The 14,341-nt window shown below is 41.3% G+C and overlaps 1 long non-coding RNA gene and 1 pseudogene across 1 annotated transcript; both read right to left on the reverse strand.

Moving 5' to 3' along the window:
• Positions 1 to 1,683: 1,683 nt before the first annotated feature.
• On the reverse strand, positions 1,684 to 9,530 carry LOC109943067 (putative disease resistance protein At3g14460; annotated as a pseudogene).
• Positions 9,531 to 9,730: 200 nt separating this feature from the next.
• On the reverse strand, positions 9,731 to 11,693 carry LOC103640713 (uncharacterized). Its single transcript, XR_002265613.1, has 7 exons — positions 11,532 to 11,693; positions 11,150 to 11,224; positions 10,943 to 11,067; positions 10,676 to 10,855; positions 10,480 to 10,605; positions 9,990 to 10,367; positions 9,731 to 9,896 (listed from the first exon to the last, which is right to left on the reverse strand). It is a non-coding gene; the product is annotated as an uncharacterized lncRNA (long non-coding RNA).
• Positions 11,694 to 14,341: the final 2,648 nt, after the last annotated feature.

Consider the following 14,341-nt stretch of genomic DNA (forward strand, 5'->3'; position numbering starts at 1 on the left):
TGGTTTGGAGCGACAATCAACAGATGTGTGCAAGAGGGCCTGCAATTTTTTTTGCATGACACGTTAATTAGACAGCAACATTCACATTTCGAAACATAAAAAAACATCACTGCACTGAACAAGCTGGCAAGCTCACTTTCAACACGGAGAGGTACGAATAATCTGATAAGACAGTGTGTACTTCCCAACCATAGCAATCCTCACCTAAGATAATCACCGTTAGTTGCATGGAACTAACAGTGCCATGAAGGGTGTCAAATATAGCAGCTCTTGCAACCCATTCGTCTAAATTTGGCAATCCTGGAAATCCTAAAACCGCATGAAGTAGATACAGTCATCGGCTAGCAGCAAGAAATATCGTTGCCCTCTGTGCGTCAGTGGAGTGATTAGCCTGCAAAGGTGGCCGTGGACGAGCTCCAGCGAGATACTTGCTTGCTGCCTTAGGAAAGGAGCTTCCTCTGCTTCCCCACCAACCATGTATCTGCTACCTTGCCATCCACCCGAGCACGTCGAAGCTCAGGTGCTCAAAGTGGGCATGCCGCAACCACGGCTCCTCGTTGTGCCACGCCACCAAGCACACTAGCTGCACAATGTTCAGATCAACCAGGTACAGGCGGTTCTTGGAGCACTTTATCTTGGCGAGGAGAATATGCTCGTAACCGTGGATGCATATGATGAATTGATGATGCTACTGTCGAGGACTTGGCACCTGCCTTCGTCCATCTGCGCGATGCTAACAATGCTTGGGCAAAGCCTCAGGATAATACACATCTGTCAGCGCCTGATGCTCGTTGTTCTGGCACTTGAAGATGATGATGCAACGACAGCGGATAGCCCGAGTCTAGGTACCACACCTCTGCTCCCTGTCGCCACCCTTGCTTCCAAGATATATTTTTTCTCTAGCATATTGAGTTTGAGATCCAAATTCTTTATATGAAGGTTGTGTTGGCAAGTGGATCCGAAGCCCGTCGTCGTACGGCTGACCAGTAATTACTACCGATTCCTGCTTCATGCAAGCGAGTTGCAGCCTACAAATCCAAATGACAGAATTTTGGAGTTAGCTCACCCTCACAAGATCGTGACTTTTTGTCCCGCCCATTGTAGCACGTGTGTCGCCCAGGGCATAAGGGGCATGATGACTTGGCCTCATCCTCTCCTTCCTCTGGCTTAACAGGGTTCCAAACTCATAGTGGCAACTAAACACGAGGGTTGCGCTCGTTGCGAGACTTAACCCAACACCTTACGACACGAGATGACGACAACCATGCACCATCTCTTGTAACCCGCGGTATATATTGGTGACCCTAATTAGGGTTTGTTGTGCGTTATTAGTTTTACTCCTCTTATAAGCCGTCGTCTAAGAACGACAATCTGTAAACACTCCACATATAGTGAAGGTTTCGTATGGCTGGTGCTCATAGTTTTTCCCTTCACATTGAAGAGTTTTCCACGTAAATCTGTGTGTCATGCTCTGCGGTTTGTTGGTTGATCTACTTCATTTTATTTGTTAATTCTGCTAACACAGCATATAACAGAGTTGCAAATCATTACATAATAAGGAAAAAAGTGTAAGAACCCATACAACACCCACCCACCCATACCCTCTAAAACCAGATTAAAAAGCAGTCACCATTTAACTGAGAACAACCAACCTCGACTTAAATGTTTAACCCTCAACTGTTACTAGAGTGAGGAGATGAACAAGCCCTCGAGCTCCATCCATACTGCTAGCTCTAAAGAAGGACAATCCCAACAGTTAAAACAGGAAAGAGATGGAGCAGCACGTAAGCCCCCCAGTGATTTGAGACACAAACAACCTATTACAATCAATATGCCAAGCTTTGTCAAATGCTCAAACACCTTTTCGGATGGAAGTGTAGTTAATGCCATATTATATTCCAATTGTAAAGTTCTCAGTCAAGTGAGGCCACCAAGGCAAATAGCTAAAGCTTCATCTGTAATACTGCATGAAGAAAGAGAAAGTTCACAGAGTCCTGACGGTAGAACCAATGACATCTCCATGGTCCTTCCATAAATGAATCTTATCCTCTGCTCATGGCAAAAGAGCCATGCCTTGATGATGTTTTCTTTCATCCATACTTTATCTTCTCTTTCCAACAGACCACTTTCTATAATTTGAAGATGCTTTGATATATCATCATCCATCATCAATGTCATCAACTGCTTCAGAGATGAATAGTCTATCCACAGTACAATCCTAACTTCTTTTCCTGAATCCACCTCCCACATCAATGCAAGTTTAGATGCCAGGTCGTCGGCCTTCATTATTATATTTTCCCTCAAGTCATGCTGTCGCAACTCATAGCCTTGCTTCTTCTGTACAGAAAAGACATAAATGTGTTGTAGCGACGTTAACTTACCTATATTCAGAATTTGGGAAATAGGCTTTTTATTGATGAAATCATGAGCAGACTCATAGTACGCTCCTAGATGTCGTAGCTTTCTTAAATTGCATAGTTTGTCAGGCAAATTATCCACCATGTGGTTTAACCAAAGTAATTGTAAGTGGTAGAGAGTACATAATGATGTAGGCAATTCAGAAACTAACGTCCTGATGAGGTTCAAATACCGGAGGTGCTTCAGCTCACCAATAGATTTTGGCAACTTGCTGCTGTTGTAAAATGACAGAGACAATACATGCAGTTTTCTTTGGTTCCGTAGCATGCCATCAAAAATATCACTTGGGCCATCCATTAGCAGATCGATGCAGATAATAGTGCGTAAATGATACAGCTTGCAGATAATTTGCTTATGCTTTTGCATACTTTGAACATGAACAAATAGATGTCGAACAGTGCATGGTATTTCTGTCACATTATCATCTTCTAATCTGAAGCAGCCATCTCTAGAGAGTGACTCTGCAAAATCATGAAGGATATCATGCATGACATAGTACGAATCACAATGCATCTGAGAAACCAATTGGAAGAAAGATACAGAGACCATATCATTGAAGTAATCCATCCCAACCTCTTCTAACGTTCTCCTACTAAAATTGCATGAACCAACAAATCCTTCTCCCACCCAAAGGTGAACCAACTCTTTAGGTTTATATCCCTGACCTTTTCGAAACAAGCTGCAATACAAGAAGCACCTCTGTAGACGTGGATCTAACTTCTCGTAACTCCACAACAGAGATGTGAAGGGATCACTTAAATCTCCAAGCTTTAGAGCAGCTTTCCATTCAGCAATATCCTTTTTCCTGCACAATCGAGAACCCATAACTTTTGCTGCCAAAGGACATTGTCCAAGCCTTTTAGCAATCTCCTCTGCAGTGTCTTCTAGCTTCGTGCGTAACAGTTGGTCTTTGATTTCTGCTCCAGAGAAAGCATGGTGTTTAAAAAGAGCCAAAAACTCAGTATCATCCATGTTTTCCAAATGAATGGCATGTTCTTGTTCACAACAAATAGCAGCAGGAAGTGTTTTACTACGAGAAGTCACCAAAACTTTGCTCCCTGACTGTTTAGAGACTAATGGAGCAAGGAATAACTCCCACTCTGTCTCATTATGAGATTTTTCAAACCAAACATCATCCAAGACAAGCAGGAATTTCTATGGCTCTTGTAGTATATCACGTAATTTGCACTGGAGAGTATCGAGATTTAGATAGAACTAAAATTGATAAATCAATGAATTAATTGATGCTTTGAATGACAAGAATAGATTGTTAGAAAAGCAAGAGGATCTTTTGTATGAAGAGCATGATAAATTTGTAGATGTCCAAAAATCTCTTGCTTTAGAAGTTAAAAGGAATGAAATGCTTTCTTGTGATTTATCTACTTGCCATGGGACTATTTCTAGTTTAAAAAGTGTTAATTGTGATTTAAATGCTAAGCTAGAAGTAGCAAATAGATCTAGTTCTTGTGTAGAACATGTAGTGATTTGCAATAGGTGTAAGGACTTTAATGTTGATGCATGTGTTGAGCACCTTACTTCTATTGCAAAACTAAATGGTGAAGTGGCTAGTCTTAATGCCCAACTTAAGACTAGCAAAAATGAATTTGATAAACTAAAATTTGCAAGGGATGCCTACACTGTTGGTAGACACCCCTCAATTAAGGATGGGCTTGGCTTTAAGAGGGAAGCCAAGAACTTAACAAGTCATAAGGCTCCAATCTCCGCCAAGGAGAAAGGGATGGCCCCTATGGCTAATAGTGTTCAAAAGAATCATACTTTCATTTATAGTGATAAAAAATTCTCTAGAAATGCTTATAGGAATTATTCTTATGATTCATATGCTATGCCTGCTTTAGTTCTTCTATTGTGCATGATATGCCTAGGAAAAATGTTATTCATCATATGCCTAGGAGAAATGTTGTTCATGTACTTAGGAAAGCAAGTAATGAACCTTCTACAATTTATCATGCTTGCAATGCTTCCTTTGCAATTTGTAGAAAGGATAAGAAAGTGATTGCTAGGAAATTAGGGGCAAAATGCAAGGGAGATAAAACTTGCATTTGGGTCCCTAAGGCTATTGTCACTAACCTTGCAGGACCCAACAAGAGTTGGTTACCTAAGACCCAAGCCTAAATTTGCCTTGCAGGTTTATGCATCCGGGGGCTCAAGCTGGATTATCGACAGCGGATGCACAAACCACATGACGGGGGAGAAGAAGATGTTCACCTCCTACGTCAAGAACAAGGATTCCTAAGATTCAATCATATTCGGTGATGGGAACCAAGGCAAGGTTAAAGGACTAGGAAAAATAGCAATTTCATCTGAGCATTCCATTTCTAATGTGTTTTTAGTAGAATCGCTCGGATATAACTTGTTGTCCGTTAGTCAATTATGTAATATGGGGTATAATTGCTTATTTACAAATGTAGATGTGTCTGTCTTTAGAAGGAGTGATGGTTCATTAGCTTTTAAGGGTGTACTAGACGACAAACTCTATTTAGTTGATTTTGCAAAGGAGGAGGCCGATCTAGATGCATGTTTAATTGCTAAGACTAGCATGGGCTGGCTATGACATCGCCGTCTAGCACATGTGGGGATGATGAACCTTCACAAACTTCTAAAGGGAGAACATGTGTTAGGACTAACAAATGTGACTTTCGAAAACGATAGACCTTGTGCAGCTTGTCAAGCAGGTAAACAGGTGGGAAGTGCTCATCACAGCAAGAATGTAATGACCACGTCAAGACCTCTGGAGTTACTTCATATGGACCTCTTCGGACCCGTCGCCTACCTAAGCATAGGAGGAAGTAAGTATGGTCTTGTTATAGTTGATGATTTTTCCCGCTTCACTTGGGTATTCTTTTTGCAGGATAAAACAAAAACCCAAGAGACCCTCAAGCGCTTCCTAAGAAGAGCTCAAAATGAGTTTGAGCACAAGGTGAAGAAGATAAGGAGCGACAACGGGTCCGAGTTCAAGAACCTTCAAGTGGAGGAGTACCTTGAGGAGGAAGGAATCAAGCACGAGTTTTCCGCTCCCTACACACCACAACAAAATGGTGTGGTAGAGAGGAAGAACAGGACGCTCATTGACATGGCAAGGACGATGCTTGGAGAGTTCAAGACCCCCGAGCGGTTTTGGTCGGAAGCCGTGAACACGGCCTGCCACGCCATAAACCGGGTCTACCTTCATCACCTCCTCAAGAAGACGTCGTACGAACTCCTAACCGGTAACAAACCCAATGTGTCATACTTTCGTGTTTTTGGGAGCAAATGTTATATTCTAGTAAAGAAAGGTAGAAATTCTAAGTTTGCTCCCAAATCTGTAGAAGGGTTTTTGTTAGGTTATGACTCAAATACAAAGGCGTATAGGGTCTTCAACAAATCATCGGGTTTGGTTGAAGTCTCTAGCAACGTTGTATTTGATGAGACTAATGGCTCTCCAAGAGAGCAAGTTTTTGATCTTGATGATGTAGATGAAGAGGACGTTCCAACGACCGCAATACGCACCATGGCAATTAGAGATGTGCGGCCACAGGAACAAAAGGAGCAAGATCAACCTTCTTCCTCAACAATGGTGCAACCCCCAACTCAAGACGATGAACAGGTTCATCAAGAAGAGGCGTGTGATCAAGGGGGAGCACAAGATGATCATGTTATGGAGGAAGAAGCACAACATGCCCCTTCAACTCAAGTTCGAGCGACGATTCAAAGGAATCATCCCGTCGACCAGATATTGGGTGATATTAGCAAGGGAGTAACTACTCGCTCTAGATTAGTTAATTTTTGTGAGCATTACTCTTTTGTCTCTTCTATTGAGCCTTTCAGGGTAGAAGAGGCCTTGCTAGATCCGGACTCGGTGTTGGCCATGCAGGAGGAGCTCAACAATTTCAAGAGAAATGAAGTTTGGACACTGGTGCCACGTCCCAAGCAAAACTTTGTGGGAACCAAGTGGGTGTTCCGCAACAAACAGGACGAGCACGGGGTGGTGACAAGGAACAAGGCACGACTTGTGGCAAAAGGTTATGCCCAAGTCGCAGGTTTGGACTTTGAGGAGACTTTTGCTCCTGTGGCTAGGCTAGAGTCAATTCGCATATTGTTAGCCTATGCCGCTCACCATTCTTTCAGGTTGTTCCAAATGGATGTAAAGAGCGCTTTCCTCAACGGGCCAATCAAGGAGGAGGTGTACGTAGAGCAACCCCCTGGCTTTGAGGATGAATGGTACCCCAACCATGTGTGTAAGCTCTCTAAGGCGCTCTATGGACTTAAGCAAGCCCCGAGAGCATGGTATGAATGCCTTAGAGACTTTTTAATTGCTAATGCTTTCAAGGTTGGGAAAGCCGATCCAACTTTATTTACTAAGACTTGTGATGGTGACTTATTTATGTGCCAAATTTATGTCGATGACATAATATTTGGTTCTACTAACCAAAAGTCCTGTGAAGAGTTTAGCAGGGTGATGACTCAAAAGTTTGAAATGTCGATGATGGGCGAGTTGAACTACTTCCTTGGGTTCCAAGTGAAGCAACTCAAGGACGTCACTTTCATCTCCCAAACGAAGTACACGCAAGACTTGATCAAGCGGTTTGGGATGAAGGACACCAAGCCCGCAAAAACTCCAATGGGAACTGACGGACACGTCGACCTCAACAAAGGAGGTAAGTCCGATCAAAAAGCATACCGGTCTATGATAGGTTCCTTGCTTTACTTATGTGCCAGTAGACCGGATATTATGCTTAGTGTATGCATGTGTGCTAGATTTCAATCCGATCCAAGGGAGTGTCACTTAGTGGCAGTGAAGCGAATTCTTAGATATTTAGTCGCTACGCCTTGCTTCGGGATCTAGTATCCAAAGGGGTCTACGTTTGACTTAATTGGATATTCAGACTCCGATTATGCTGGATGTAAGGTTGATAGGAAGAGTACATCAGGGACGTGCCAATTCTTAGGAAGGTCCCTGGTGTCTTGGAGTTCTAAGAAACAAACTTCCGTTGCCCTATCCACCGCTGAGGCCGAGTATGTTGTCGCAGGACAGTGTTGCGCGCAACTACTTTGGATGAGGCAAACCCTCCGGGACTTTGGCTACAATCTGAGCAAAGTCCCACTCCTATGTGATAATGAGAGTGCTATCCGCATGGCGGATAATCCTATTGAACACAGCCGCACAAAGCACATAGACATCCGGCATCACTTTCTGAGAGACCACCAGCAAAAGGGAGATATCGAAGTGTTTTATGTTAGCACCGAGAACCAGCTAGCCGATATCTTTACCAAGCCTCTAGATGAGTCAACCTTTTGCAGGCTGCGTAGTGACCTAAATGTCTTAGATTCGCGTAACTTGGATTGATTTATAGCATACATGTGTTTTATGCCTTGATCACGTTCCTTATGCATTTTGTTTATTTATGGTGCTCAAGTTGTACAAGCACTCCCCGGACCTCACAAGTCCGTGTGCAAGTGATGCACATATTTAGGGGGAGATGTGCTACAACTTGACCCTTTGAGACTAACCATGTGTTTGAGCTTGCTTGATTTAGTCTCAAAGGTGGATTGAAAGGGAAAGATGGACTTGGACCATGAAAGACTTCCACTGCACTCCGATGAGAGGGTAACTAACTCCAAGTTCATTTCCATGCTCTTATTGCCTCTTTACTCTAAGTTGAAGATTTTGGTGAGGTAATGGGGTTTAAGGGCCAAGATTGATCCCGTTTTGGTGCTTGATGCCAAAAGGGGGAGAAAATAAGGCCAAAGCAAGAAATGGATCAGCTGCCACTTGAAAATTTTGAAAATAGTAGAGTTAGAGTTTTTGTTTTGTCAAAAACCTCTTAATGTCTCTTCTTATCAAAAGTTGGTCTCTTGTGGGGAGAATGGTTGATTATGGGAAAACGGGGAGTTTTTTAATCCTTGATCAATTTCTCTTGGAATACCTTTCTCTATGCCTCAACAAGTGAATTTGACTTAGAGATAGGAAATTGAGTTTGATTTGCAAAAACAAACCAAGTGGTGGCAAAGGATGATCGAATTATGCCAAATTTGAATCAAAACAAATTCGTGTTCTCATTTGCATTGATGTTGCACTTCTATATGTTGCTTTTTGTTGTGTTGGCATAAATCACCAAAAAGGGGGAGATTGAAAGGGAAATGTGCCCTTGGGCCATTTCTAAGGATTTTGGTGATTAAGTTCAACACAAATGGTTTAAGTGTTAAACTGTGCCAAGTTGTGAATGAAGTGCAAATCAACACAAAGGTATGATTCTAGACTTAGTACATTGGTTTTTATGTACTAACATATTTGTCTAAGTGCTAGAATCAGAGAAAAGACAAAAGGAAAATGTCTTGGCTGAAGCAGCCAAGACTCTGCTCTGTCTGGGTGCACCGGACTGTCCGGTGGTGCACCGGACAGTGTACGGTGCGCCAGGCTGGTGCTGGTCAACTGGCCGCTCTCGGGAACTCGATGGCGGCGTACGACTATAATTCACCAGACTGTCCGGTGGTGCACCGGACTGTCCGGTGAGCCAACGGTCGACCGCGCAATCCGCACGTGACGCGTGGCCGAGCCAACGGTCTGATGGGAGCACCGGACTGTCCGGTGTGCACCGGACAGTGTCCGGTGCGCCAACGGCTCCAAATCATCAACGGTCGGCTGCGCCAGAATAGGAAAGAAATATGCACCGGACAGTGTCCGGTGGTGCACCGGACTGTCCGGTGCACCAGTCGACAGAAGGCAAGAATTGCCTTCCTGGATTGCTCTCAACGGCTCCTAGCTGCCTTGGGGCTATAAAAGGGGTCCCTAGGCGCATGAAGGAGAACACCAAGCATTCTTTGATCATCTCTTAGCACCAAGACATCTATCTAGCGCATTTGATTCGTTGTGATAGCAATTTGAGCTCCTCTTGAGTTGAGAACTCCGTGTGTGACCTTAGAGCTCAAGTTGTGACTTGTGTGCGTGTTTGTGCTCGTGCTTTGAGGCTTGTGTGTGTTGCTCTTCCCACTCTTACATTTGTGCTTCTTTGTGATCATCTCATTGTAAGGGCGAGAGGCTCCAAGTTGTGGAGATTCCTCGCAAACGGGAAAGAGTAAGGAAAGAAGAACACAGTGGTATTCAAGTTGATCATTGGATCACTTGAAAGGAGTTGAGTGCAACTATCGTCCATTGGGACGCCACAACGTGGACTAGGCAAGTATTGTACTTGGCCGAACCACGGGATAAATCCTTGTGTCTCTTGTGCTTGTTCTCACTGTGTCAATTGTGGTTCACAAGAGCTCTCCTTAGCCACTTGATTTCATTGTGCTAACACTTAATCAAGTTTGTGGCTTTAAGTTTCAAGTTTTTACAGGATCACCTATTCACCCCCCTCTAGGTGCTCTCACTTGCGCGCAAACATAAATCTTTGGATCTCTATTGGTAGTGGCAGCGCCTTGTTCATGCGATGGAATGTGAGATGATATAGGGCATGAGCACGTAGGTCTCGAGAATTGTCCTGCAATACAAGCATAGCATTAATTATACACGTATATAGCTAACATGTACAACGATGGCAACCGGAAGATAAATATTTAGCATAATCACTTACTGGTTGAGTGTAAGAAGTGATGACACCTGAATTGTGATCATAATACTTCATGTAACTCATTACATAAAAGCCACAGTCGTTTGACCCTATTCTCATTGTTGGGCAATTTGATGGCATATCCATTGGAAAGTTACCAAATTTGGGGAAGGATGCATTGGGGCAAACATGTTGTAACACTTTGCTCAACCTACTCATTATAACCCTAGCCCATGGGAATTTCCTTCCACCTAAATAGATTGGGTCATAATGGTAGTCCTTCCATGTGGTGCCACCGAGTTCTATACCATACGAATTCGAATCTAAAATGTGTATACACCGATGTTGTAGGTTGATTACATACAGTGTCCAATGTCCCCTACTAAGCATAGGTACCAATATCTGTTGATGAAAAAATGTAAATAAGTAACATGTTGATGTTACAATGCCATGATGAGTAAAAAGTACAGTTAATATACTAATGAACCTTTGAAAAAAGAATACTGAGGCTTACCGACTTGCATTTATCCAGATTTACCAACGAAGGCAGTGTGTTATGTAAGCAATTCTGTAACACATTTTGATCAAACGGCTGAGGATTCTTACTATGATGTTCCTGCTCTTCAAAATTTAGCAGAGCCTAGAAACAACATAGAGAGTGTGTAAGTATATTCTGTGAATAATTACAAAAACTGTGAAGAAGAACATACCTCAACATTGACATCAAGTAATAATCTATTAGAAGTCATAGTTCGACGATGATTTTTGGAATCATCACGAACACACTCAATGAAGCACTGCATGAAGACATTCTCAAGACACTTCCCCTCTATGAAAGATTCATAAATATCGAGACAGTTTCCACTGTATTCACCGTAATCTATGACAACCTTGTATGAAAAATATAGTTATATATTCATATTACATACATGAAACAAACTAATAAATACGGTCTTCGTAATTTGTGTAACGTGTACCTGCTTTGGTCAATGTCCTTGGAACAGAGTAAATCCCACAGAGCACGAACGCAATCAAGCTCTGTAAGGAGTGGAGAAGTTCCAGAAAGTGTTGTCCCTTTTAGTGTATCATCCTGAGATGCAACCTGGTTATAAGTGTTTGAACATTAGAATAATTAGTTTAATGGCATAAAGTGCATTATAGAAGATGTATGTTATTATACTGACATGAGGCATTGGGGTCTGATCAAAGACTGGTCCACTGTCATTGTGTTCCATTTCATCTGTTGCCATTTCACCTCTCTACACAAAGGTATATGATTAGTAAAATTATGTAATATGTATTGTACTCATGTAATCGTAAAATGGAATTATAACATGAGACAAGGATTGCTAAACAAACATTTTTTGCGGTGTCACGTCAAATTTCGACAAACGGGTGCAAGCTGGTGTGGGTTGAGGTGTGATATTTGTGTTCCTCAACATGTTGTTTCGAACATCAAAGCAGAAATCCTGTTGACAAATAGTGTGGTTCGTATCCAGCTAAAAAGAAATATGCAAACAATGTACGTATGATGCGTAAAATAGCTCATGGGGTTGGATATATTACCTGATGTCCTGTATCAACGTCCGCTTCATCAGGACAAGTCTCTAGTACTCTACGAATATGTTGTTGTCTTTCATAAATTTCTTCAAACTGAGTACCACCCAGCTGGGTCTCAAACTGCGATGCTTGGGATGATAGATCCGGTGTGGGTTGGGTGGCATGGACAGTGTGTCCTTATACAAAATTATATTGAAAATAATGTATGTCAAAACTTGCATTATAGATCAAATGTTGCTGCATATACTAAAAATAACAAAATGTTGTTTACTGTACATATAAGAAAAACCCTATGCACATGTAGTCTGTGTAAGGTTCTGAATGTATGGAAAGTGATAATTATATGACTGACCTACTAAATCAGCCGAATTCCTCGATTGCTGTGGCTCATCTGTCTCGTTTTCTAAATTATCAGACTCGGCACGTAGTACCTCGTCGATCAGCTCTATAAAGTTGTCTGCTATGTCATATTGCTTCTCAATAATTCTATCAATGTTGACTTTTATGGCTAAGCATGCCTTGTCAACATCCAAGTCATATGCAACAAGTTTCTCTATGAATTTAGATCGATGACGAGGTGGGAGCTCGTTGATCTTACTTGACATCATCTCCTTGATCGATGGAAGTTGGATGTTAAAAGTGGGCCGAGGAGTAGGGGCAGGGCGCGGTGCATCAAAAATGTTGGTCCTGCACTTCGGTTGGTTGTTCAACAAAAATAATAAGAATCCCTCACCACACTCATATTCCATTTGTTCCATAAATCTTAAATAGATGTATATAATACAACAAAAACTTGCCTCGGATTGGCGATCGAGCTTAGGTACAACTGAATAGCATGTCTCGGTCGAGCTTCGAAACTAAAATATAAAATTTAAGTGAAAGTTGAACTGGATCATGAGTTTGTAATGCAAACAATGGTACTCAAAACAAAGCACATATATTTGACATAAAATTTGTCATAAAATACACTTGGTTAAATATGAATAACTTACTTCACAATATCCGAAAGGTTCGGCCCCATGGCGTGCCTTCCTCTTGTCGGCTTTAGTCAAAGCTTTTATGATATTCTTATCAAAGAATTTTATGAGAGGTGTAGCAAGCTTATTTTGAGGGGCAGAGGTTGCATGCAGGTGATCCAGGTAATACAACTACATAAAAAATTTCAATGTGCAATGGATGTGTAAGTAAACATAACAAACATCATAAAACATGTTATATCATGCCCCACAATGAGCAACCAAAATTGCAATATATGTACATAAGAGAAACTCTATACTTACAAGGACAACAATTGAGCATCCGTATATAGTCGTGGAGACATTTGTGGTGCTTCAGTTATGCCACTTGTTCGCGGCTTCACAAAGATCATTAAAAATAAGCTGGCACCAATCGGTCTCGTGGAAACGGTGCATTTCTTCTGTCAGAAGCACTTCATGGTTTGTTATGCCCCAGCTAGCAGTTGGAAACAATAGACGGTTGAATAAGATGAGGAAGAAACATCTGATGGTAAGGTCATCATCCTCGCCTTTCCTTAAACGATCATGTAGCAATGTCACATTGAACTCGTCTTTAGCCAAACCAAGCTCTGCCCTCAAGTTGCTTGCTGCAACTGCTTCGTCAATCCCCAATGGTTTTCCATCGCCATGATTTGGTACACCAAGGATAAGATGCACAATGTCCTTTGTGATTTTTAGTTCCTTTCCTGGACCAGGACGAATTGTCATGTCCTTGTGGTCAAGCTTGTCCATCAACCATTGAATGTGTGATCTACTACACAGCGCATCTACTGTCATATCAAGAATGTTAGAGAAACCTTTACGTCTTATGGCCTGACGTTGTCCTTCATTCAATATGTTAATGCTTGCAATGACATCTTATGGGTTGCACCGGACATTGAGCCTCTGTTATAAAATATAGAACTGGAAAAAATTTTGTTATTATCAAAAACAAAATAATATTCAGAAGCTTACGAATAAGAAATTGTTTGTTGAGTATGCATAAAAGTAACCTGTCGGGGAAGATCCTCAGCTTTTATCCTCTTTGTCACAACTTTTCTTAGAACTCTTGTATGGCTTTCAGAAATATTACGCTTCTTAACAGCTGGCATGAAGTCATCTTCATCAGAATTCAGTTGTACTGTTTCATTGATCAAAGTTTGACTGTCAACATTTGGAGGATTTCCCACTTCTGTAGATGGATTAGACTATTCCGCGCACGGAATGTCAACACTGAAACACTCCTGGCTTGATTGAATTGTTATACGTTTGGGATTATTCGGAGGACGGTCCACGTGCTTCATTTTTTAAAGTCAAAACTGCATGCATAATACACAATACTGTAAACATTAATATGTTGAATATGCAGATGTATTGATTGTGTGGTGATTGAATCAATGAACCTAATTGTTTTAAATACCAAGCATAAAAACAATCTGTAAAATTTTGCATGGTACTTATAATATGTTTCAGTAAACATCTGAATGTACTGTTCTCTAGTTACACTTGCATACATATAATGTCATGTTCTATCATCATAAACATCTGAATATGTTTCAATAAAAATAGACCTTGTTGTAACCAATAATGTATTAACTATAAACATCTGCAATAAATAAATGTATGCACTAAACATATATGAAATTTTGAATAAATCATATACTCTATCAAAAACAAATAATTGACTGCTCCTTTACTAAAAACAGTTGCATACATGTTCTGTCCTGTTCTACAATCATAAAAATCTGAATATGTTTCAATAAAACAAAACTTGTTGTAAACAGTAATGTATTGACTATAGACTAATGAATACATAAATTA

Source organism: Zea mays, chromosome 10 (assembly GCF_902167145.1).
Source record: "Zea mays cultivar B73 chromosome 10, Zm-B73-REFERENCE-NAM-5.0, whole genome shotgun sequence".
Taxonomy (NCBI): domain Eukaryota; kingdom Viridiplantae; phylum Streptophyta; class Magnoliopsida; order Poales; family Poaceae; genus Zea; species Zea mays.